The sequence below is a fragment of the Coenobita brevimanus genome, chromosome 49, assembly GCF_032717465.1.
Source record: "Coenobita brevimanus isolate Jiangsu-jjx chromosome 49, ASM3271746v2, whole genome shotgun sequence".
Classification (NCBI taxonomy): Eukaryota; Metazoa; Arthropoda; class Malacostraca; order Decapoda; family Coenobitidae; genus Coenobita; species Coenobita brevimanus.
This window is the reverse complement of record NC_137002.1, coordinates 4,554,368-4,577,485: the sequence shown is the minus strand read 5'-3', so window position 1 is coordinate 4,577,485 and position 23,118 is coordinate 4,554,368. Positions and strand designations below refer to the sequence as shown.

General features: G+C 39.9%; 1 long non-coding RNA gene across 1 annotated transcript in view; it reads right to left on the bottom strand.

The window, feature by feature from the left end:
* Window positions 1-23,111, bottom strand: part of LOC145399406 (uncharacterized) — a 23,636-nt gene extending 525 nt beyond the window's left edge. Inside the window, exons 1-5 of the long non-coding RNA XR_013897297.1 lie at window positions 22,960-23,111; window positions 21,977-22,273; window positions 20,774-20,878; window positions 16,805-17,192; window positions 14,667-14,780 (exon numbers count right to left, since the gene is read on the bottom strand). This is a non-coding gene — a long non-coding RNA (uncharacterized LOC145399406). The remainder of the gene's footprint in view (window positions 1-14,666; window positions 14,781-16,804; window positions 17,193-20,773; window positions 20,879-21,976; window positions 22,274-22,959) is intronic.
* Between the last annotated feature and the right edge of the window lie 7 nt (window positions 23,112-23,118).

Sequence of the window (23,118 nt, the reverse complement as noted above, 5' to 3'; positions counted from 1 at the left end):
ATGGGAGAAAGGTAGGTTGGAGGGGTGGGGGAGGCAGAAGGTAAGGGGATAGACAGAAAGCGGGGGAGGGGGTGGGGATGTAGGTAGTATGAAGAGGGAAGGCAGAATGGGAGAAAAGTAGGTTGGGGGGGGGGGAGTAAGAGAAGGAAGGTAGGAGGAAAGGAGAGGGTAGGGAGAGTAGGTAAGTGGAGAGTGAGCAGGTGGGGGGACAGTGATTAGGTAGGGGTAGAGAAAGTAGGTAAGGGAAGAAGTAGGGGACAAGGGAGAGTACGTAGGTAGAGGGAAAGTAGGTACGGAGGAGAGCAGGTAGAGGGAGAGTGGGTAGGGGAAAATGGAGTAGGTAAGGGGAGAAAAAGTAGGTAGAGGGACAGAGTAAATAGGGGAAGAGAGTAGGTAGGGGTAGAAGGAAAGAGTAGGTATGGGAAGAGAGTAGATAGGGGGAAGAGTTGGTACAGGGAGAGTAGATAGGGGGAAGAGTTGGTACAGGGAGAGTAGATAGGGGAAGAGAGTTGGTACGGGGAGAGTAGGTAGAGTAGATAGGGGAAGAGAGTTGGTAGGGGTAGGGGAAGAGAGTTAGTAGGGGTAGGGGGAGAGAGTATATAGGGGAAGAGAGTTGGTAGGGGAAAAAGAGAGACAGTAGATAGAGGAAGAGAGTTGGTAGGGGTAGGGGGAGAGAGTAGATAGGGGAAAAGAGAGACAGTAGATAGGGGAAAAGAGAGACAGTAGATAGAGGAAGAAAGGGGGTAGGGGAAAAGAGAGAGTAGGTAGGGGAAAAGAGAGAGTAGGTAGGGGAAAAGAGAGAGAGTAGACAGGGGAAAAGAGAGTAGACAGGGGAAAAGAGAGTTGGTAGGGGTAGGGGAAGAGAGAGTATATAGGGGAAGAGAGTAGGGGTAGGGGGAGAGAGTATATAGGAGAAAAAGAGAGACAGTAGATAGAGGAAGAGAGTTGGTAGGGGTAGGGGGAGAGAGTAGATAGGGGAAAAGAGAGACAGTAGATAGAGGAAGAAAGTTGGTAGGGGTAGGGGGAGAGAGTAGGTAGGGGAAAAGAGAGAGTAGACAGGGGAAGAGAGTAGACAGGGGAAAAGAGAGTTGGTAGGGGTAGGGGGAGAGTAAGTAGAGGTAGGGGGGGAGAGTAAGTAGGGGTAGGAGGAAAGAGTAAGTAGGGGTAGGAGGAAAGAGTAGGTATGGGAAGAGAGTTGGTACAGGGAGAGTAGATAGGGGAAGAGAGTTGGTAGGGGTAGGGGGAGAGAGTAGGTAGGGGAAAAAGAGAGACAGTAGATAGAGAAAGAGAGTTGGTAGGGGAAGAGAGAGAGTATATAGGGGGAGAGAGTAGGTAGGGGAAAAAGAGAGAGAGTAGATAAAGAGAGTTGGTAGGGGAAAAGAGAGTTGGTAGGGGTAGGGGGAGGGTAAGTAGAGGTAGGGGGGGAGAGTAAGTAGGGGTAGGAGGAAAGAGTAGGTATGGGAAGAGAGAGAAGGTAGGGGAAGAGACTTGGTACAGGGAGAGTAGATAGGGGAAGAGAGTTGGTAGGGGTAGGGGAAGAGAGAGAGAGTATATAGGGGAAGAGAGTTGGTAGGGGTAGGGGGAGAGTGTAGGTAGGTGAAAAAGAGAGACAGTAGATAGAGGAAGAGAGTTGGTAGGGGTAGGGGGAGAGAGTAGGTAGGGGAAAAGAGAGAGAGTAGATAGAGGAAGAAAGTTGGTAGGGGTAGGGGGAGAGAGTAGGTTGGGGAAAAGAGAGTAGACAGGGGAAGAGAGAGTAGACAGGGGAAGAGAGAGTAGATAGGGGAAAAGAGAGTTGGTAGGGGTAGGGGGAGAGTAAGTAGAGGTAGAGGGGGAGAGTAAGTAGAGGTAGGAGGAAAGAGTAAGTAGGGGTAGGAGGAAAGAGTAAGTAGGGGTAGGAGGAAAGAGTAAGTAGGGGTAGGAGGAAAGAGTAGGTATGGGAAGAGAGAGAAGGTAGGGGAAGAGAGTTGGTAGGGGTAGGGGAAGAGAGAGAGTATATAGGGGAAGAGAGTTGGTAGGGGTAGGGGGAGAGAGTAGGTAGGGGAAAAAGAGAGACAGTAGATAGAGAAAGAGAGTTGGTAGGGGTAGGGGGAGAGAGTAGATAGGGGAAAAGAGAGTTGGTAGGGGGAGAGTAAGTAGAGGTAGGGGGGGAGAGTAAGTAGGGGTAGGAGGAAAGAGTAGGTATGGGAAGAGAGAGAAGGTAGGGGAAGAGAGTTGGTAGGGGTAGGGGGAGAGAGAGAGAGTATATAGGGGAAGAGAGTTGGTAGGGGTAGGGGGAGAGAGTATATAGGGGAAGAGAGTTGGTAGGAGTAGGGGGAGAGAGTAGGTAAGGGAAAAAGAGAGACAGTAGATAGAGGAAGAGATTTGGTAGGGGTAGGGGGAGAGAGTAGATAGGGGAAGAGACAGATAGAGGAAGAGAGTTGGTAGGGGTAGGGGGAGAGAGTAGGTAGGGGAAGAGAGAGACAGTAGATAGAGGAAGAGAGAGAGAGTAGGTACAGGGAGAGTAGGTGGGGGAAGAGAGTAGGTTGGGGGAGACAGCAGGTAGAGGAAGAGAATAGGCTGGGGGAGACAGCAGGTAGAGGAAGAGAATAGGGGAAGACAGTTGGTAGGGGGAGAGAGAGTAGGTAGGGAGAGAGAAAGAGTAGTTAGGGGGAGAGAGAGTAGGTAGAGAAAGAGACTAAGAAGGGAGAGAGAGGGGGCTGAAGTCAATTATGAAATGAATTGGAATTTATTTTAAAAAATGATTTGGAATTGAGAAATATAAAAAAATTAACTGAACTGAACTGAAATTGATATCAATGAATTGATGACTGAACTGATAAAATATTTTATACTGTATATAATACGGGAATTCATTACTGTACAATAATTAACTTTGAGTACAGTATTATAGACAGTTTGCTATCACAAAACAGTAAAAAATATATCAAGTAACCTATTAAATTTACTTTATCATTTAACAAACTATTTCCTGCATAATTTTTGTAAAAAAAAAAAAAAAAAAAAAATTGATTCAAAAGTTCAGCTGTCAGTGTGTCAGACTAATAATAAAGATGTTAATTTGAAACCTCATTTTTATTTCCGTTAGATTTCATGGTGCTGGGTAGATTAAAATTGATTCTGAATTGAAAACATTTTAATTGAATGAAATCTAGACCATAATTAATTTAACTGAATTGGAATTTTCTTTTACTAACTGAATTGAATTGGAATTAATTTAAGTTTTATTCTGAACTGGAATTGACCTGACAATGAATTGACCCCAGCGCTGAAAGAGAGAGAGAAAGTAGGGGGAGAAAATAGGTAGGTAGACAGAGAAGGGGGAAGGAACAAGAGAAGTAGGTACGAACAAAGGTAGGAAGGCGGGCAGGAGGGAAGAAGGAACGTAGGTAGGGAAGGAAGGAGACGAAGGAGCGAATGGAGAGAGACATGAAAGAGGGAACGAAGAAAGAACAAAAAGAAATGAAGGAGGGAAGAAAGGACCAGAACGAAAGAAATGAAAGGAGGAGGGAAGTAATAAATGTAGAAAGGCAGGCAGGTAGGAATTGGAAGGTAGGTAGGTAGATAGGGAGGGAGGTAGGAAGGAAGGTAGATACATAGGCAACACAGGTTAAGCAACAAAATCAATTGCAATAGAAAAGCATTTTAAAAAAAAATACATAAAAGTACATTTTAAAAATGCATTGCACAACAGGCAAAACAAAATTAAATAAAAATAACTATAGAGAATAAGAAAAAGCAAAGCATTCCATATTCAAAATTAAGATATTGCACTTATACATTAAAATAATCTGTAAACTTAAGCTAGATGTGTGGATAATCATGCTCGTCACGAATAAGTGCTACAGGAAGGCTGTAGAGATGTGATATTGTATTTTGTGTACGATATAAAAAAAAAAAAAAAATTCACACATGGGTAGGAGATGTTATTTATGATAACTTGGCCAAAAATTGCTATCTCTCCATCTTGAATGCCGAGATGTACAGTCGCGAGCAGATGAAATGGAGACACCAGCACACACACCTCTGGGTCGCTTCTACCCGACTAGTTACTAGGTGTGGGGGGGAGGGGAGTGAGAGAGGAAGAAGGGAGGGGGGGAGGGAATGGAGGGGCTGGTGGAGGGAGAAAGGGCAGGGGAGGGTACGAGAGGCGTAACCATGGCTGTCCAGGTTTTACTTTATCTTAAGGATGTAGGATTGACTTTGGCCGAGCTTAATTAATCATGATGTCATACATATCACTGATAAGGTAATGAGTTTGTAACTAAGTTGTTTTCCATTTAAGCGAGAGAGCAATATATTGTATTACACATGAAGATATGGCTAGCTTCGCAGCTCAACTGTGGCTTCATAAGAATCAAGGCAAGAGCTAAATCGTTAACCTAAAGTTTCACAATGGCTACGCCGAGTTGAAGAGGGACGGAGTGAGAGAGGAAGAAAGGAGATGGTAGGCTGGGGAGGGAGGGGGGGAGGGGGAGAGCTTTTGGTGAGTGGAAGGGGAGGGAGAAACAGTCTTGGCTGTCTGAGAATGAAGGTGGTTGCCAGGCATCACATTTTGATATTGGCGAGTTTGTTAGTCATTATTCCCATTCTGGCAACATTCCTGGTGTGTGTGTGTGTGTGTGTGTATAAAGGGAACTGCGGTTCACATGAATGGAACCCTCACTTCACCAGAAATGAGCTTATATTCTGCAAGAGGGTTTGTCTCACTCCGTTCCTCACAATTTTCTTTTATCATAAAAAACATGAATACCTGCGGTTCTCGTATTTTATATTATTAATAATTATTGCTAAAACACATTAAGCACTGAAAATAGCCCATTCATTAAAGAAATTGTAATCATTACAGTTGTAATATCGAACAAATACTGACGTATGATAACTAAAAATCAATACATAGCTTTGTAAATGTGAAATCCATCTAATTCGGTTTCATATGCTTTTGATCCCTAGCATTCCCAAGATAAAAAATGTGTATAATCATGGCTAGAGTCTGATGAAATATAGCAAGACATATTTATGCTGACATCCTGAATGACGAGCACAATCAACCTATTAAAATGTTCATCCATTAATTGTTGGGCACCAGAACCATCACAGACAAGTGTTAACCCGACGTGCACATATTTTCTTCACCTTTGGCTTATGACTACATTACTATTCTCCTCATTCCCCAATATTTTCCACCACACCGCTCAAACAGGTGTTACCCCCTCCCTCTTGAACCCCTTCCAGTTTCACCTCTCACCAATGAACCCCTCGAATATGAACCATTAGGTTAACGCTTTGGCTGTTGTATAGAATCTTATGAAGCCACAGTTCAGCTGCAAAGGTGCCAACATCATCTATGACAACAAACTACTCTCTCGCTTCAAGTGAAAACAGTTTTAAATTAAAACCCATTATCAGTGATATGATTGACATCATGATTAATTAAGCTCTCCCAAAATCAAACATTAATCCATAATCAAGATAAAGTAAGACCTTGACAGCCATGGTTATTGCCGCCCCTCCTCTCCTGCTTTCCCTTCCCTCTCTCGATCTTTTTCCCACCACCAGCCCCTCCATACACCCCCCTCCCTCTCTCACTCTCCCGTAACTCATCGGGTAGAAGCGATCCAGAGGTGTGTGTGCTGGTGTCTCCATTTCATCTGTTCGCGACTGTACCTAGGAACACTAGAATATGATGCTAGTCACAAAGAAGTACTATGGAAAAAAAAAAAAGTAGCGATAAATTAACCCTTCCGATACTTCTGCGTAGTGGGGCAAAGTAACCTGCTCGTTGCTGGAAGATGAAGGCTGCGTCAAACCTAATCTCACCCGCTCATTAATGTACGATGCAAGCTGTGTCCAACAAAACTGCCCCTTAACTTTTTTGCTTTAGAATTTTCTTGCATCTCAATGTATTGTTCCGCACGTGCACCCATGCAGATAGAGGCATAAATAAAGGCAGGGAAAAAATAATTTAGCAACTTTGGCCATGCGAAACACCACTCCCGCACTGCAGTGCGATTTTGTGGTACAGAAAACCCACCAAAATTGTCCTACAGTAAATGTTTATAAACCAAAATGTAGGTAATGAAATTTCCTAACATTTTCTCAGTAACAATTACCATAAAACAAATTTCTATGAGAAAACACGAAGCAAAGAATAAACATCGTAAATTAGAGCATAATTTATATTCACCAAATAATTTTTATCAACACCATAAGCAAGTACAACTATATGATATTACAAGGAATAAAAAATCACGGCCCACACCCTGCGTACTTGCCCGCAGCCTGTGTCGTCCAGTAACACAAGGGTTAACACTAGAATACTGATACTAGTCACTAAGAAGTGCTACGGAAAGGATTGAGGGCCCTATCCGTACGGTAATCTAAACGCACAGAAAGGAGAACATTCCCCGGTGAATGGGAGAGGGTTACCGCAACGTAGTACTGGAATCCGCAGGGAGTCTCATAGCACCCCTTTGCATGCCCCTTAACCATATTGCAACAGCCTTTATTAGCCGAGGCAGAAATGTAGTCAAAATCGATATAACCGGCCAAGGCATGTTCGTAGGGTTATTACTGACTGCATGAACCACTTCGAAGCTGTCCGACACCTAATTATTCCTATGGTACAGGTTCTCCAAAGTCTGTATGCATTATTTTACACAGTATTCAAGAACAAATACCAATCTTTAACAGTAAGAGAGGTAAAAATTGCTAACATTAAGAGATTAGATTGTATGTCCACCTTCGAGACTGTCATATGTTTTATTTTAATATTTTAAATTTGAAAATTAATCAGTGTTACCAACTGTATATGAGCGAGGGGGGAGTGAGTTGGGGGGAGGGCAGTCAACTAGTGGGTGACAAGAGCGACTTGGAGGCATTTTTGTCCACGGCCACCCTCTCCAGGATTAGGGCATCGGGCTATAGATAGATAGATTGATAGATACCATTTGCCACACCAAACCCACACAAAGGGGTGCACTTTCACACTTTCAAGATTACCGCTTACGTTGAAGGTGTGAACTTCCACTTTGGGCGTGGTATTAGAGCCGGAGTACTGTACAAATATCATTTAATTTCTCCTTATCACCAAAAGGAAGTTGTGTAACTGCTATGAAGGGGGAGAACTAAGCCTGCACTCCACTGGGTTTGTATTTGTATTTATCTGTATTTGTTTATATTCATTTCTATATTTATTTGTATTTGTCTTTACGTTGCAAACACAGTGCACCCTTTTTTTTTGCCACACCTGGATTGATTGGATATTGGATTTACCAATGAAGGAAGACCCCTGCATTACCCGTAGTCTTGCACATCGCATTATTGGGTAACCATATAGATATAATGAACACTGAAGAACTCTGGTAAATTTTTAGTCTTACATATCAGATTACTGATCTGGCATTATCGGATATACTGTAGTAGACTATATGCTTAACTGGATGTAATGGAATATTGGCTTAATTGGACATACTGTACGGTACTCTAATAGACTACCTGCTTAACTGGATAAGTAAGACCTCGATATAATAGACTTAACAGACCAGGATTCGCTTTTATCGGACTCGAGGAACTACTGGACTAAATTCCTATATATGGGAATAAGTCCAATAAACCCTGAAGCAGTGTGGACTGCCTGACCACTTCAGCTATGTTCACCACAAGGTAAATATATAAACAGTATATATCGTTTTACACAGTATTCAAGAACAAATGCTAGTCATTAATAATAAAGATGAAAATTGCGAACATTAAGATATACTATGTCTATCTTGAAGACTGTCATACGCTTTATTCGAAGATTTTACATTTTAAAACTAATTGGTGTTACGAAGTGTTTGTCGCGCCTACCCACACGAAGGGGGTGAACCCTCACGTTTTCAAGATTACCACTTAAGCTGAAGGTGCGAGCTTCCACTGTGAAAAGGGTGCGGGAAGAGTAACCCCTGCCCTCAGTTTCAAGACTACGAGCGATTGTGTGCCCTCAGGGATGAGGGAATGACTAGGGCAGCTGCTAGAGATTCAGCAGCATGGACAGCCACCATTAGGTGAACAAGGCCAACACATGCAAGCAGGTTGAAGCCTTCAAAAACAAAACGCTTCCTCTATTTCACACACTCATTGCATTCAAGACAGCAATTTTGGGCCAAGTGTAATATTAGTATAGATATCTTTTAATATAATTTTCATTCTTTTGCAACGTATTTCATGTAGCTGTGGCAGAAAGGACAGTCCTATGGCTCCACATCGTTTCCATAGCACTTCGTGACTAACATTATATTCTAGCGTTTATTTTTATAGCTCAGTATTCAAGATGGAGAGATGGCAATTATTGGCATAGTTGAAGTGAAAATACTATCTTTTTATCTTACATCAACAACGCTCAAAGATAGAGAGAGAGAGATAATCACCAGCATTCATCCATTTATTTCCTAAAACAGAATCAACTCTCAATCTATGTGATTTTTGACACAGAATGAGGTTTTAAGAGGTGAGTCTCCTTGGTTACTAGTCAAAATTTCCCTTTAAGACGACTATACCTTGCCATACATTTCACCTAATAAGGTACTCCTAGGTTACTAGTCAAAAATTTCCTCTAAGATGCACTAAGCAACCGTTATGAAGTATGAATCTCCTTTGTTACTAGTCAGATTTGTCCAGCATGCTTACACTGGACCATATAATATGCAATTCTGCGGTACAATGGCCTCAAAAAGTGATGACAGTGAATGTAAAATAATATAATATATATAAGATAAAAATTGTGCCTTCATCATGCCATAACAAAGATGTATTATTTCTTGCAAAGAATTATCGAAAATGATTAACAGGATATATATCACGCTAAGTATTATGTAAAAATGAATAACAAGAGGCAGTGACATGTTTCCCAGTTTGAATGAATGTAACGTATATAGTAATGTGTAATGTATAGTAATGTGTAATGTATAGTAATGTGTAATGTACAGTAATGTGTAATGTATAGAATGTGTAATCTGTAATATCTAGTAATGTGTAATGTATAGTGTAGTAATGTATGAATGTGTATTACTCCATGCACAGTGGCAGTATAACCCCATGTTCCTGGTGTATTTGCTTCCCAGGATTTCAAATACAGATGCTCTGGTTTCAAAAACCAATTAAGGAAAATTCTTGTGAGTGCAATACTATCTATCTATCGCCAGATGCCTTGATCCCGTAAGGGGTGGCCACAAATAAATTGCCTCCATGGCACCCTGACCCCTGCCATTTCACTGCCCTGCTCCCAGCTCACATCCCCCTCTCTCATATACCTCTCCACTCCATCCCTATTGTCAGATGCTATGGTGATACAGCAATAATAAGGATGCCACAACAATGAAATTATTCTTAGTAATGATATCCAATCTGTAGCAGCAGCAAGACCATTCTGCCTTTTATTTATTTATTCTGCCTTTTATTTTATTCCTTGTCTTCCCCTCACTTATAACTGCTAAATTATTTTCAGTTGTAAGGACTTATGACAGATTTTGCACTTTTCTCTTACAGAAGGCAATAAAAGGGACCAAATCATGAGTATGTAAACTCTTGCAATCCAAAAGCACAAACTGCTCTAGCTTGTTATGTCATACCTTTGGAAAAAAAATATATGACTAAATATTCCCTAATACTGCAACTTTTTGCTCTACCTTTTAATGTTGTACCTTTCTTTTTAAATAAACCGCTATGCCCTGCTTAACTGAAAACTCTGATTTGGAAGTTTTGAGATCAATTATTTGATTATGAACCTTTGCATTTGAGTGAGTTGGGGGAGGGCAGTCAAATGGTGGGTAACAGAGCGACTTGGAGGCGTTTTGTCTGCAGCCACCCTTTGCAGGATTAGGGTGTCGGGCTATAAATAGATGGAGCATTTTATTACTCTTGCTATCAGTTTATGTACTCAGGATACTAGGCAACGACAAGTTGGCATTCTCCAAGGAGCTCCAACTCTTGGCAAATTTTGATTATATATATATATATATATATATATATATATATATATATATAGTTCACTCCATGGCATTCTCCAAGGAGCTCCAACTCTTGGCAAATTTTGATTTTATATATATATATATATATATTTCACTCCATAGCACTTGTTTATTTATAGCAGTTTATCTTTTTTTCTGGGTAATATTAAATCATCCAAAGATTTTTTAAATGGAAAACTGGCCAAATGCAGTGCAATAACTGCATGTGTTTGGGTAAAAGTTGTCTCCTTTCGTGCTTGATCAAAACACTTAAAATAGCCCACTGACTGACATCGCTTTCCCACATTCCCCCTACCTACTCTCTCTCTCCCCCTACCTACGACTTTAAATTCCCTAATATTGTAAGAAATTATAAATATTAATGACTAATTTTATTTTTTACTCAGGCTTACACTACTAAAAATTATTGCATGTTACCATACGAGATTTGAACTCCACAAGTTATTCCTGACTGTCCCCAAGTGATAGCTGTGAAATTTTAATTAGTTCCATTTAGGATTTTCTATTCTCGAAACCAACAAACTGCTTCCTACAATTCTGAAATACACTCAAACCTCCATTTAAGGGGCTAAATGGGGAATCAACTTGTCCCTTACTTGAAAAGTCCATTGTTTTACCACATATAAAGACGATCGTATTATGAAATGCAATGATTGTTTCACTTATATGATTATGAATAGTATTTTACGGGTACTGTATAAAGAAACATTAATGTGTATAACCTAGACATTACATATTTTTGAACGGTGTTGTCCATTTGTCAGGTTGAATATGGAGTCCCTTAAATCCGAAATCCCTCAAATGGAAGTCCCTTAAATCAAGGTTTGAGTGTATATGGGTACTTTGACTATTTTCTGTCACAGGTTTACATAATGGGTTTCACCTTTTAAAGATACAGTATGAGGAGTATATGCATTATCACTGCCCAAAAGTCTGGATACTCTGCCATCACTTCTTAGGCCGACTACAAATGAGTCTCCTTGGTTACTAGTCAAATTTTCCCTACAAGATGACCATAATTGGCTATACGCTGAGGAATGAGGTCTGAATAAGTCTCTTATACCACACCAAACACTGAGTAGGCTAATTATGAGATACAAATGAGTCTCCTTGGTTACTAGTCAAATATTCCATACAACCTGACTATACCACACCATACACTGAGCAATTGTGAGATACAAATGAGTCTCCTTGGTTACTAGTCAAAATTTCCCTAAAACCTGACTAAACCTGGCCATCAACTGAGCAATTAAGTATATGAGTCTCCTTGGTTACTAGTCAAATTTTCTCTAATCTGGGTATGTTTCTCCCTAACACCTCTTCCTTAGCAATTTATTCTCGGCTAAGGCTGGTTCCAGTAAAGCTTATGCTGATGTAACTGACAAAACAGGATGGGTGTAAAAAACACACACTTAGGAGAAGGAGTTAAGGACCAAAACCAAAAAAAATTATTATTGACCCGATGGCAAGGTGTACAAAAGCATAATAAATCACTTAGGAACATGTGTTGGGGAAATACTTGAATAATAATTTAAATGAGGATGGCAAGGCATATAAAGCAAAATAAACCACTGAGGGAAAGGTATTAGGGAGCTTCCTTATCCAACAATAATTCGCCGGAGGATGATAAGATGTAAAAAGCAAAATAATTCACTTAGGAACAGGTGTTAGGGACCTTCCTTAATGATACAAATGAGGTTGTGTGTGTGTGCGCACGTGTATGTGCGTGTGTGAGAGAGAGAGAGAGAGAGAGAAAGAGGGGCCTACATCCTTTCCACAGCACTTCCAAGGCATACATTTGCACCAACAAAGTGAACAGACTAATGCCACCTTAAGTTGCAATCTATAAAACTAAAAATAATAATACCGATAATAATAATAATAATAATTCACTCATCTTAAATTTCGGGACCAACTGCCTAGCCCTGGGCTCCTATGCTCCTCATGGGGCAATGTAGGATTGGATGATGGACGGATGAATAATAATAATGTAAAGAAGCATTATTCATGACAGGTTAGGGACAACAAAAATGTGAAAATCCACCTCATAAAACCATTTTCCAAAATAATGAAAAAACTCAAATAACTAGGAAAAAATAACCTTAAAAAATAACTGAAATAACCCGAAAAAATAACTATTGTGACTATTCTGTATGTCTGGATAAATTTTAAAGTTAGCAAAATTATAGACCATTATAGTCACTAGAATACTCATTGAAAAACTAGCACACCCATGAATGAATACTTTTGACTGCCTGTTTTGCGTGTGTAGCCTCAATTTAAAAAAAAAATATCGGCACCTTTTCAGTGAGACATTATGATACAAGGCCAATGATTTATGGGAATTATAATTTCACTTTGTATTGCTCGTGTTATACTTCACAGATACAAGCATACCCTGGTTTAATGTTGTACTTGGTTAGGTAAAACCCCATCATTAGGCGGGGTATCATACATCAGGGTACTTTTAATGTGTAATGTGGAGTGTTTACCAGCCTTGGGTTCCCCCCCCAGCCAAGTCCAAATCCCACCCAAATGAGTTCAAAATCAAGTTTAAAGCTAATCTAAATGGCCTGACAACTGTCAAGGAAGCTAACCTAAATGTAACACCTGTAATTAACTCACTAAACCAACAAATAAAATCTGAAAATCATCAAATATGAGTCTGGAAAAAATCAAGCTTAGTAAACTGTACCCCAAAATGACAATGTTCACCCCACCTATGGCTAAAACACTACGTCTAAAAGCAGTTTATAAATCAACCTAAACACAATTTTTGTCTAAAATATCATCAAAATTGGTAAGAAAAATCAAAACCCATCATTACACCAGGGTTTGGCCATCGTTAGGTGGAGTACGGTGGTATTTCTATCCCCATTGTTATGCCAGGTTATTGCATCTAGTGGTATCGTTCAAGGTATTACTGTATATAGCTGGATTAGTCGGAGTAACATTGCACTACATGGCAACCCTACCAATTTTGTGAATTAAACTGAACCAGAAACGAAGCATTTCACATCTTACCCAAGCCCAGAGTGCTAATAGTTTTTTTAATTGAGTGTACACTGGGCTTCCATCCGGCAATCCCTTAGTCATTTCGTTATACCACTGGACTGAAAAATTAGGCTTCTTACATCACTTTCTCATCCAGAGGCTCAAATTGAGGCTTACCTGATATTCACTTGGTACATTTTTAATATTACCGAAAGTATTTTTTAATTTAACAATCCCTTCCAAAAACTGAAGGAACATACATATGACTTCTGTCTATATTACACAATATCCTCTTGTACAGTCATCCCAAGAAGTGATGGCAGTTTCAGATCACTTAAAAAAGCATAGTATATCACGGTAAGATTTATGAGAAATGAATGTGTAATATGCTCATGTTTACGCCCAAGGATTTCTAAAACCGATTATATACAGGAGTTTCGAAGGTCAACCTAGGACAATTCTCGTGAAAGCAATACGTTACTTGCTTTTCAAATGCTATGGTGGTGATATAGGAACAATGACGATGCTGCTGAAATTAAATTGTTCTTACAAGGATCTCCTACCCAAATCTGCAGCAAGATCTTTTCCGCCTCTTATTCCTTGCTTTCGACCAAGCATAACAATAATTACTGTATCTACTTTATTCCCAACTGATGCTAAATGACTAGGTATGACAGTTTACCTTTTTCTCTTACACTAGGTAGAAAAGACGAAACTCATGCAAAAAAAAGAAGCACTTGTTCGATCTTTTAAATCTTTAAATAAACCACAACTATGTCCTGTAATTGAAAATGGTGATTTGGAAGTTTGCAACTCATTTGTTTATTGCATTTTATTACTCTTGCCAGTTGTTCAGGCACCAAGGTTTGCATTCTCCAAGGAACTCCAACTCCCGGCAAATTTGCGAAGTTCTATTTCATTCACTGATAGTTCTCGGGCTTATCCAAGCCTTCCACAGATTTTTCTTTTTAGAAAAATGGCCAAATGCAGTGTAACAGATGCATGACTACTTTATTTTCATCCATGCTTGTTGATCGAGCCATTTAAAATAGCCTACTAACTTACGCCACATTCCTGCTTTCTGTCATTGTCAATGGAGACAAACAAACAACTTATTAGCAGTCTAAAGGTAAATATCTTATAGAAATGAGATTTTCATTGTTTACTGAAGGCCTTTTCTTTTCAGTGTTATGCTACCAAAAATAATTGCTTGCTTACCACACTACAATTAAACTCAACTTATTCCTGACTGTCCTTGAGCAATAGTTTTGAAATTTCAACGAGTTCCGTTTAGGATTTCTTCTTATTGTAACAAACAGTTTCCTACAATTCTGAAATGTATAGGTACTTTGCCATATACGAGGAGTATTATCCATTATCATTGACCACAACCTTCTAGATACTCTGCTGTCACTTCTTAGGTCGACTGTACATTAAATGATGCAAACTGTCCATATTAATATATATACATTTTGTTTTTCATATTTTAAATAAATAAGGTGGAAAAATTTAGCCATATAATGTATTTTTGTCCTAAATACAATAAAAGAACTAAGAACTTTTTCTTTCTTTCTGGCCCATCAGTCCAAACCATTCTGTTCATCAACTGACAAAATCTAGACTAAACTTTATGTATATACTGAGAGAAAAAGAATCAAAACCTACCTGCTTAGGGGCCACAGGAGATGAGCTCAGCCAAGGAGAGGAAACTGAGATTAGCCGAATTTGGGCTCATATGCCAGTGAGCTGAGCCCAGTCAGGAGAGAGCGCGTGTGGGTCCTGTGAAAGAAATATAGTATTACAATAATTGAGAGAGAGAGAGAGAGAGAGAGTTACAAATTACCAAATATTTATAACATACTCTTCTAGTCAGTCGTATAAATTTAATCTCTCCTATACCTCATACCAATTAATTTGGCCAGGCATGTATGGCAACACTGTTCCCACCGAGATTCTGATTGGCTGGAGGTGTTTGTTCGATTTCGTTGTTGCTTAAACCGATACTCTCTTTATTATCAGATGTGATACTGAGTTTGTCGACAATACAATCGTCAAAAGCAATAACAAATCCGTTATATACTTAACAACAATGAAATCTGCGTAGGAAGTTAGAAATATGAGTCAACAAATTATTATAACAGTCCAAGTCAAGGTCAGCATTCAAACAATTCCTTTAAATCGCCGACACTCGATAAAATTACAGAAAATTAAGGAAACCTGCTTAATCTAAGCGCTGGTGTAACACACATTTAAATTTTAAGATAAGTCCGCACCCTTAAATCGTGCCACAACTCTGAATAATTAAAAATTCTGATGAAAAGAAGAGTTGTGCGGGGAGGGAGGTTTGAAAAAATTGCGAAAATCAAAGTAGGCTAAAGAAACTATTTCATTACATCTCCTCTATTATCATAGTACGGACTGGACTTAAAATTTAAATGTGTGTTACACCAGCGCTTAGATTAAGCAGGTTTCCTTAATTATCTGTAATTTTATCGAGTGTCGGCGATTTAAAGGAATTGTTTGAATGCTGACCTTGACTTGGACTGTTATAATAATTTGTTGACTCATATTTCTAACTTCCTACGCAGATTTCATTGTTGTTAAGTATATAACGGATTTGTTATTGCTTTTGACGATTGTATTGTCGACAAACTCAGTATCACATCTGATAATAAAGAGAGTATCGGTTTAAGCAACAACGAAATCGAACAAACACCTCCAGCCAATCAGAATCTCGGTGGGAACAGTGTTGCCATACATGCCTGGCCAAATTAATTGGTATGAGGTATAGTCAGTCTCTAGCATGACTATCTTCTCTCCTAGTCAGTCTCTTCTGTAAATTATCAAGTAATCAACACTAGAATATGATGCTATTCACAAAGAAGTGCTATGGAAATGAGCTTTATGTAACATTAACACTAGAATATGATGCTAGTCACAAAGAAGTGCTATGTAAATATGCTAAAATATATAACAGATAAACACTAGAATATAATGCTAGTCACAAAGTGCTATGGAAAGAAGCTACATCACTGATTAACAATGGAATATAATGATAGTCATGAAGAAGTGCATGGAAATATAATATATATAACAGATTAACACTACAATATGATGCTAGTCACAAAAAAGAGATAAAACTGATGTCTATTGCCAGTAACCTTAATCCCGTAACGGGTGACCACAAACAAATCGCCTCCATGTCGCCTTGTCCCCCGCTATTTCACTGCCCTGCTCCCAGGCCAAACCCCCCCCTCCCTCTCTCGCATACCTCTCCACTCCATCCCTCCATCTCACCCTAGGCCTCACCCTCCCTCCCCCCCCCTCCACCTCACTCACTCCTCGTCAGTCTCTCACATACCTCTCCACTCCATCCCTCCATCTCATCCTTGGCCTCCCCCTCCCTCTCCCCCCCTCCTCACATTCTCTCCTAGTTAGTTCCATATACATCTCTACCCCATCCCATCCTTGGTTTCCCTCTCCACCTCTCATACTCCTACTTAATCTCATACCTCTCCACTCCATCCCTGTCTCCCCCTAACTCTCCTATTTAGTCTCACTTTTCTACCTCATCCCTTCATCTCATCCTCGGTCTGCCCCTCACCCTGTCTCCACTCTCCTAGTTAGTCTCACACTTCTTAATGTGGGAAGATATATATATGGGTAGATATGGGGTATATACTGTTTATGGGGGCATATACTGTATATAGGGGTGGATAAGTGAGGCTAGATATGTGTGGGTAGATGAGTATAAGTAGGTAAGTGTGGGTAGGTACAGAAATATATACAAATACAGTACTTACAATCACTATTTCTCCAAGTAACTCCAACTCTCAAAGTAGAGAGTTTGGGGTGATTTATTTCTTGCAAGATGGTATAAACTCTCTGAAACTTTTTTGGAAATGCTTGCAACTTTAGTCTTGAAATTCTTGCAACTTAAGTCTTGAAATTCTTGCAACCTAAATCTTGAAACTTGAAAAGTCTTGAAAAAAAAATTAAAATTCTTGCAACACCTTGAAATTTTCTTGCAAATGTTGAAAATTCTTGCAAATCTTGAAAAATCGTGAAACTTTAATCTTGAAAATTCTTGGTCAGCATGGGTATAGCTCATTCTTGGCCATCACTCTCCTTGTTTTTCTTTGCACTGGATTTTTTTCGCACACTCTCCTTATCACCCTTCTTGTTATTGATCTGCAATAGGGATAGGAAGATGTTAGGATGTGGTGGTGGTGGTGGTGCTAGTTGTGGTAGTGGTAGGGATATTACTTTAATAATAATCACAAATATACAAAATCCTTTACACAATACCTAAAATTACTATCAAAAATTTATTCCAATATATTTACTTTTTTAAAAACTGGAAAACATGAAAAAAGTTTTTGAGGCAGCAATGGAACTATACATAATTTACTTCCCCCAAAAAAATTATATATACCTGACGGCAGGTATGAAGCAGGTATAAGAATTTATTACTGAAAAGAAAAATTAGTGTTATGCATTACGTAAGGGAGCAATAGAAAATACTTAATACTTACTATTTATTATTTACTATATTATTTACTTTTATTCTCTTAATATTTACTTAATATTTCTTATATTTACTTTTAATATTTACTAAGTAATATTAATAAAAATGGTAATAATTACAGTAATAATAAAGATACTGGTAATACAAATAAGGGTAATAAAAACTAATAGTAATAATCATCCCTAATCCTGTGTTGCCCCATGAGGAGCGTAGGAGGCCGGGGCTAGGCAAGCTGGTCCTGGCAATTGAGTGACCAGCCTCACTCATCCCTGAGCAACATATGTGCAATAAACCCCAACCACCCCTTGGAGATAAACCTGCACCAGCTCAATCTGATTGGAGCATCTTAACCCCTTAACCGCGGGGCGTCACTTTCGTGACGCTTGGGAGCAAGGGATCATATCACGGGGAGTCACTTTTGCGATTCAGTGTTATTTTGAATTCGCCTGGGCTTTCAAGTGGTGGCTTGTATCGTGTATCAGTACTGCCAATGTCCAACACTAGGCAGCACTCCTAATCTCATCTGTACTCCCATCCATTGTTGACAATTTAGCCATTTCTCTCCGTTCTTGACTCCCCTCCCTACCTCCTCTCCATTACCCTCTCCTCTCGCCTGCCCGGCTGTGCTACACTAAGTAAATCTTCCCTGGAATTTTCCACTGATTTCATCCATTGAAATAAGCCCTATGCCCTATTCTTATACCAAATAATATATACCAAAAAGAAATAAGGTAAGTGATAGTGCCATACACCTGGAATTGGCTAATTATCACCTGACAACACCTCACGTGCACTCGTTCGCTAATTTTCACTGTTTATTTCCCCTTGAAATATGCCGTATAATCTATTCTCGTAATAAAAATATATAAGGAGGGAAGGGAGAAGCCTAAGTGATATTTATATTCACCTGGAACTACCTAATTTATAATGTATTGTCTAGATTTCCTGCCAGTCATTTCATAGCTATATATTAGCAGCTCTCAAGAGGCTGACGTTGGCAGTAATGCATTCTCCCTAGGTAGGCCACCCCGGCCCACCACTATCAGTTTACTGTCGTCTTTCAAGGTGAAAGTACGTCGGATTCACTCCTGCTAACTTACGCTGCTTTTTAGCCCCATGCAACGGGCCGCCCTGTGACCTCTACCCCCTACTAAACCTTGTGTGGAAAGAGGTAAAGGGCTGACAATTGATAGAGAGTGACTACGATCTTTCTGGTGAGTAAAACAGTGCAAGTGGAATTGTAAATAATGTGTAAACAGCAAGTGAAAGCAATGAATGTAAATATAAGTGAACAGTGGAAAATAGTTTTATAAGTTACTTCAAGTGACTGCATAACACACTGTAAATAAAATAGAAATGTAAATAAAATAAAGAACGTAAATAGAAATGTAAATGAGTAGTATTATAAGAATACGAATATATATACTAGGAGTAATGAAAATGAAAGTTTCACTCTAGCATATATGAATACTATGAGTTATGAGACTGAAGGTGAAAGTGACATTCACTCTCAATGATAGTATACAGGACGAGAAAGTGAATGCTACGTATTTTACTGAAAGAGAAATTGAATCCCTACAGTGACAATAAACTACTATTACTGAAGGAAACTTATGGATAAAGACTAGATATATATAAGTGTTATATAGTAATAGAAATATAAACTGAGTATTTTTATGAATAATAAATGACAGAACACCAGCGGTGAACGATGTCAAGTGGGAAGGTCATATGCCCTCGTTATTTTCATTGCTTTCACTTTTTTTTTTTTGAGTATGGATTCTAAACTATTTGAGAATCATAGAATAGTGTTTCTAGTGATAATATCAGGCTGTGGTAATCATATTACGGGTTGTCGGGAAGTGTAAAGTGGAGACTTCGTTACCCAACTTCAGAGGTCTCCACAAGTCCTACGGTACTCGACGAAGGCTCAACAAACACCCCAGGAGAAAGCTGAAGGTATGTGCCATAAGCATATGTGATTTTAACCCACGGCGCCCCGTTGACGTGAATTAACGTCCACACGTTTTGTCACTGCCAATCCCTTCGACATACATAAACGCGAATCAATTGCAAGGTCCCTAATTTGCACAATTTTCAATTTTCGAGTGATGATTGGTACGTATACATGGGACACCTTCCTCTACAAGATGCCAGGTAGGGACAATGCCTTACCCAGCATGACTTCCCCCCCCCCCTCTGCACACCATTGTCTCAGCAACTCACCTGTTATTAGTGACCTGGCCAGTAAAGCCATGTCATGCCACGGTATGAAATTCAGGGCCAGAGTGATTCCCCAATCAATGACAATGTGGAGGACAAACTTTACATAGCATTAGAGGAAGAAACAGTCAGAAATGATGATCAGGTAATGTAGCAAAAAAAAGGTCAGGTAAGGTGATGAGTTAGTGAGTGAAACAATGCTTATAATGCCTATATTACTGTTTGAAAACCAATATACTCTCATACTACATATAAATTTGTACCAAGTAAATAAATACTGTTTATGAGTGGTGTGACATAGTTACCCTCCCATAGAACTTGTTTTCTTTGGTGCCAGCCTGTTAGAAAACCCGGTCAGGTAAGGAGGTACTCCTACCTGGATCGAGTATTTTAAACCTCAGGTGAGCGATTTCTCTATGAATTTTCGATGTTTCTCACCAAAAGCGGAGGTTCGAGCCAAAAAAAATTTTTTCCAAAAATGGTTGGGATTGGGGGGAGTCAGTGGTGGAAAAGTGGTCGGGATGTGGCGGGTTAATATTCTAGGACTAATAACTGATTTTTGGCAAATATTTTTAGAGAGTGTCGGAGCGCGAATATGCCCACGGGAGCCGCAAGAGAAAGCAAAACAAGCCTGCGGTTAAGGGGTTAATAATCCACTAAACCACCAGGCGCCATAATTTGGTGTTATGGTTACCACCCAGTGCAGTACATGGTGTCCTGGTGTACAGGAAACCAAGTGGCTTGTCACTCAGTGCAGAGTTGCCCACAGGCAAAAGGAAGAGGAAAGAATGAAGGAAAGAGACAGAAGAGGGAGTGTAAAGTCACCCAGAGGCAGAAGGAAGAGGAAAGAATGAAGGAAAGAAAGCAGAGGGGGTGTAAAGTCACCCACAGGCAGAAGGAAGAGGAAAGAACAGAAGGGGAAAGATATAAGAGAGGAGAGGCCAGACACCCAAAACAGCACTACACCACGTGGGTGGATGGTGAGCACCCCCACCTACCACCCAAATAATAAATCACTCACCGTACAATGTTGCAAGTACTGCTCAGGCCGGCAATTATCGACCCAGTTTTCAGTTGCAAGAGGTGCTGCTTCCAATATACTTTTTTGGGCAGGTTTTCCACCTCCCTGAAAACCAAAAAATAAAAACCAAAATTGTACATATATAAAAAAAATCATTAGACAGTATATATACCTAAAAAAAAGACTATAATTACCAAATATTTTTTATTAATAGCTTAGGGGAAAAAAAAAAAAAGGAGGGGGGGTTTAAAATTTTTGAAAACTGACGGATGGATATAGGATCATATTTTGTATTCATTTTCTATCTATCTATATCTATTGCCAGACACCTTAATCCTGTAATGGGTGGCCACAAACAATTCACCTACATGTCACCCTGTCCCCCATCATTTCTCTGCCCTGCTCCCAGCTAACGTCCCCCTCTCATATACTTCACTCCATCCCTCCATCTCATCCTTGGCCTTCCACTCCCTCTCCCCCTCCATCCCACTCACATACTCTCCTTGTTAGTCTCATATACCTCTCCACTCCATCCCTCCATCTCATCCTTGGCCTCCCCCTCCCTCTCCCCCCCCTCCACCTCACTCTCACATTCTCCTCATCAGTCTCTCACTCTCCATCCTCTCCACATGGCCAAACCACCTCTCAACTCTTCAATCTAGCCCCCCCCCCCCCTTGACCAAGTTAAGGTGAAAGGGGTACAGTATTCTTAAAACCCACATTTTTATTGTAGGGGTATATATAGATCTTAAAACCCACATTTTCCCCCATCCAACGCTCCAACGACCCCTCCTCACCACAAACCATCTCAGTTTACCCCTCATCACAAACCATCTCGATTTACCCCTCATCAGAAACCATCTCAATTTACCCCTCATCACAAACCATCTCAATTTACCCCTCATCACAAACCATCTCAATTTACTCCTCATCACAAACCATCTTAATCTACCCCATCATAAACCATCAATTTACCCCTCATCACAAACCATCTCAATCTACCCCATCATAAATCATCTCAATCAACCCCTCATCATAAACCATCTCAATCAACCCCTCATCATAAACCATCTCAATTTACCCCTCATCACAACACCAATACACTCCAGTCCCTTCCTACCTCTCAACTCTTCACTCTAGCCTCCCCTTGACAAAGTTAAGGTGAAAGGAGTATAGCAGGGGTATAGTGATCTTAAAACCCACCTTATTATCCCCAATCCGACGCTCCAACGACTGGCGCTGGCTGGCGAAGTGGCGGGCCTCCAGGATTATTGGGAGTGCCCCGCGTGACTCAGTCTTCTAGTCTCCACCACCCGAACTCCGCTACCCGACCGCCGCTGGATTGACTAACCGCACCTACAGCCTCCCACCTTCTCCACCCTTTAGTCCCAGGTCATACAGTCTTTGGGCAGCCAGTTATGGGGTCGAAATGGAGCAAGGGTGTCTGGCCACGCCTCTCGGATCACGCGAGAGTTGGGCAGCCCCGCACCTGTGGCCACACTGAAAGGAAAAACAGGAAATTAATGCTACACTAAAAGGAGAAATAGGAAATAAATAATCTATTTAAGAATCAATTTAATAATCTAATTAATTCTGGCCAAGTTAAAGTGAAAGGAGTATAGTCTAGCCAAAGTTTGCAAGAAAAAGGTATATAGCAATTTTTCTGGGGGGGGGGATACTGAATGGACTTTTTTACAAATCAGAATTATGTAAATGAAGAGTTCAGTAATTCTTTTGGCCAAGTTGAAGCAAAATGAGTATAGCATTTTATATATATATTTTTTCCCTACAGCATGAAAAACTGTAAAGTACAAATTTTTGGGCTATGAAACAGGTAAAATCTTAAGCATACACATTTCCTTAGCTATGAATCAAGTATAATATTCTTACCTATGAACCAAGTATAAATTCTTTTAACCATTAAGCAATTTTCTTAGCTACGAAGCACAATCTTCTTAGCTATGAACCAAGTATATAAATTCTCTTAGCAACAAATAAACTACATAAATTCTCTTAGGTACGAAGTATAATTATCCTACCGATGAATACATTCTAAATTCTCAGGTACGAAGTATAATTTTCCTATCGATGAATACATTATAAATTCTTAGCTATAAAGTATAATTCTCATAGCTACAATTAAAAATTTTCTTTGCTATGAATCAAGCATATGCCAATCAACCCACCTTCAAAAAACCAGCCACAAACAGGGTCCCAGGTACAGGAACTTCCAAAAAAACCTATGGGAATTCCTCTCGTTGCAGCCTTGCCCAATCCCAGAGTTCAACGTCGACACTCCTAGGCTTCCTGCGCCCCCCTTCATGAACCCCCCAACTCTTGGGGCT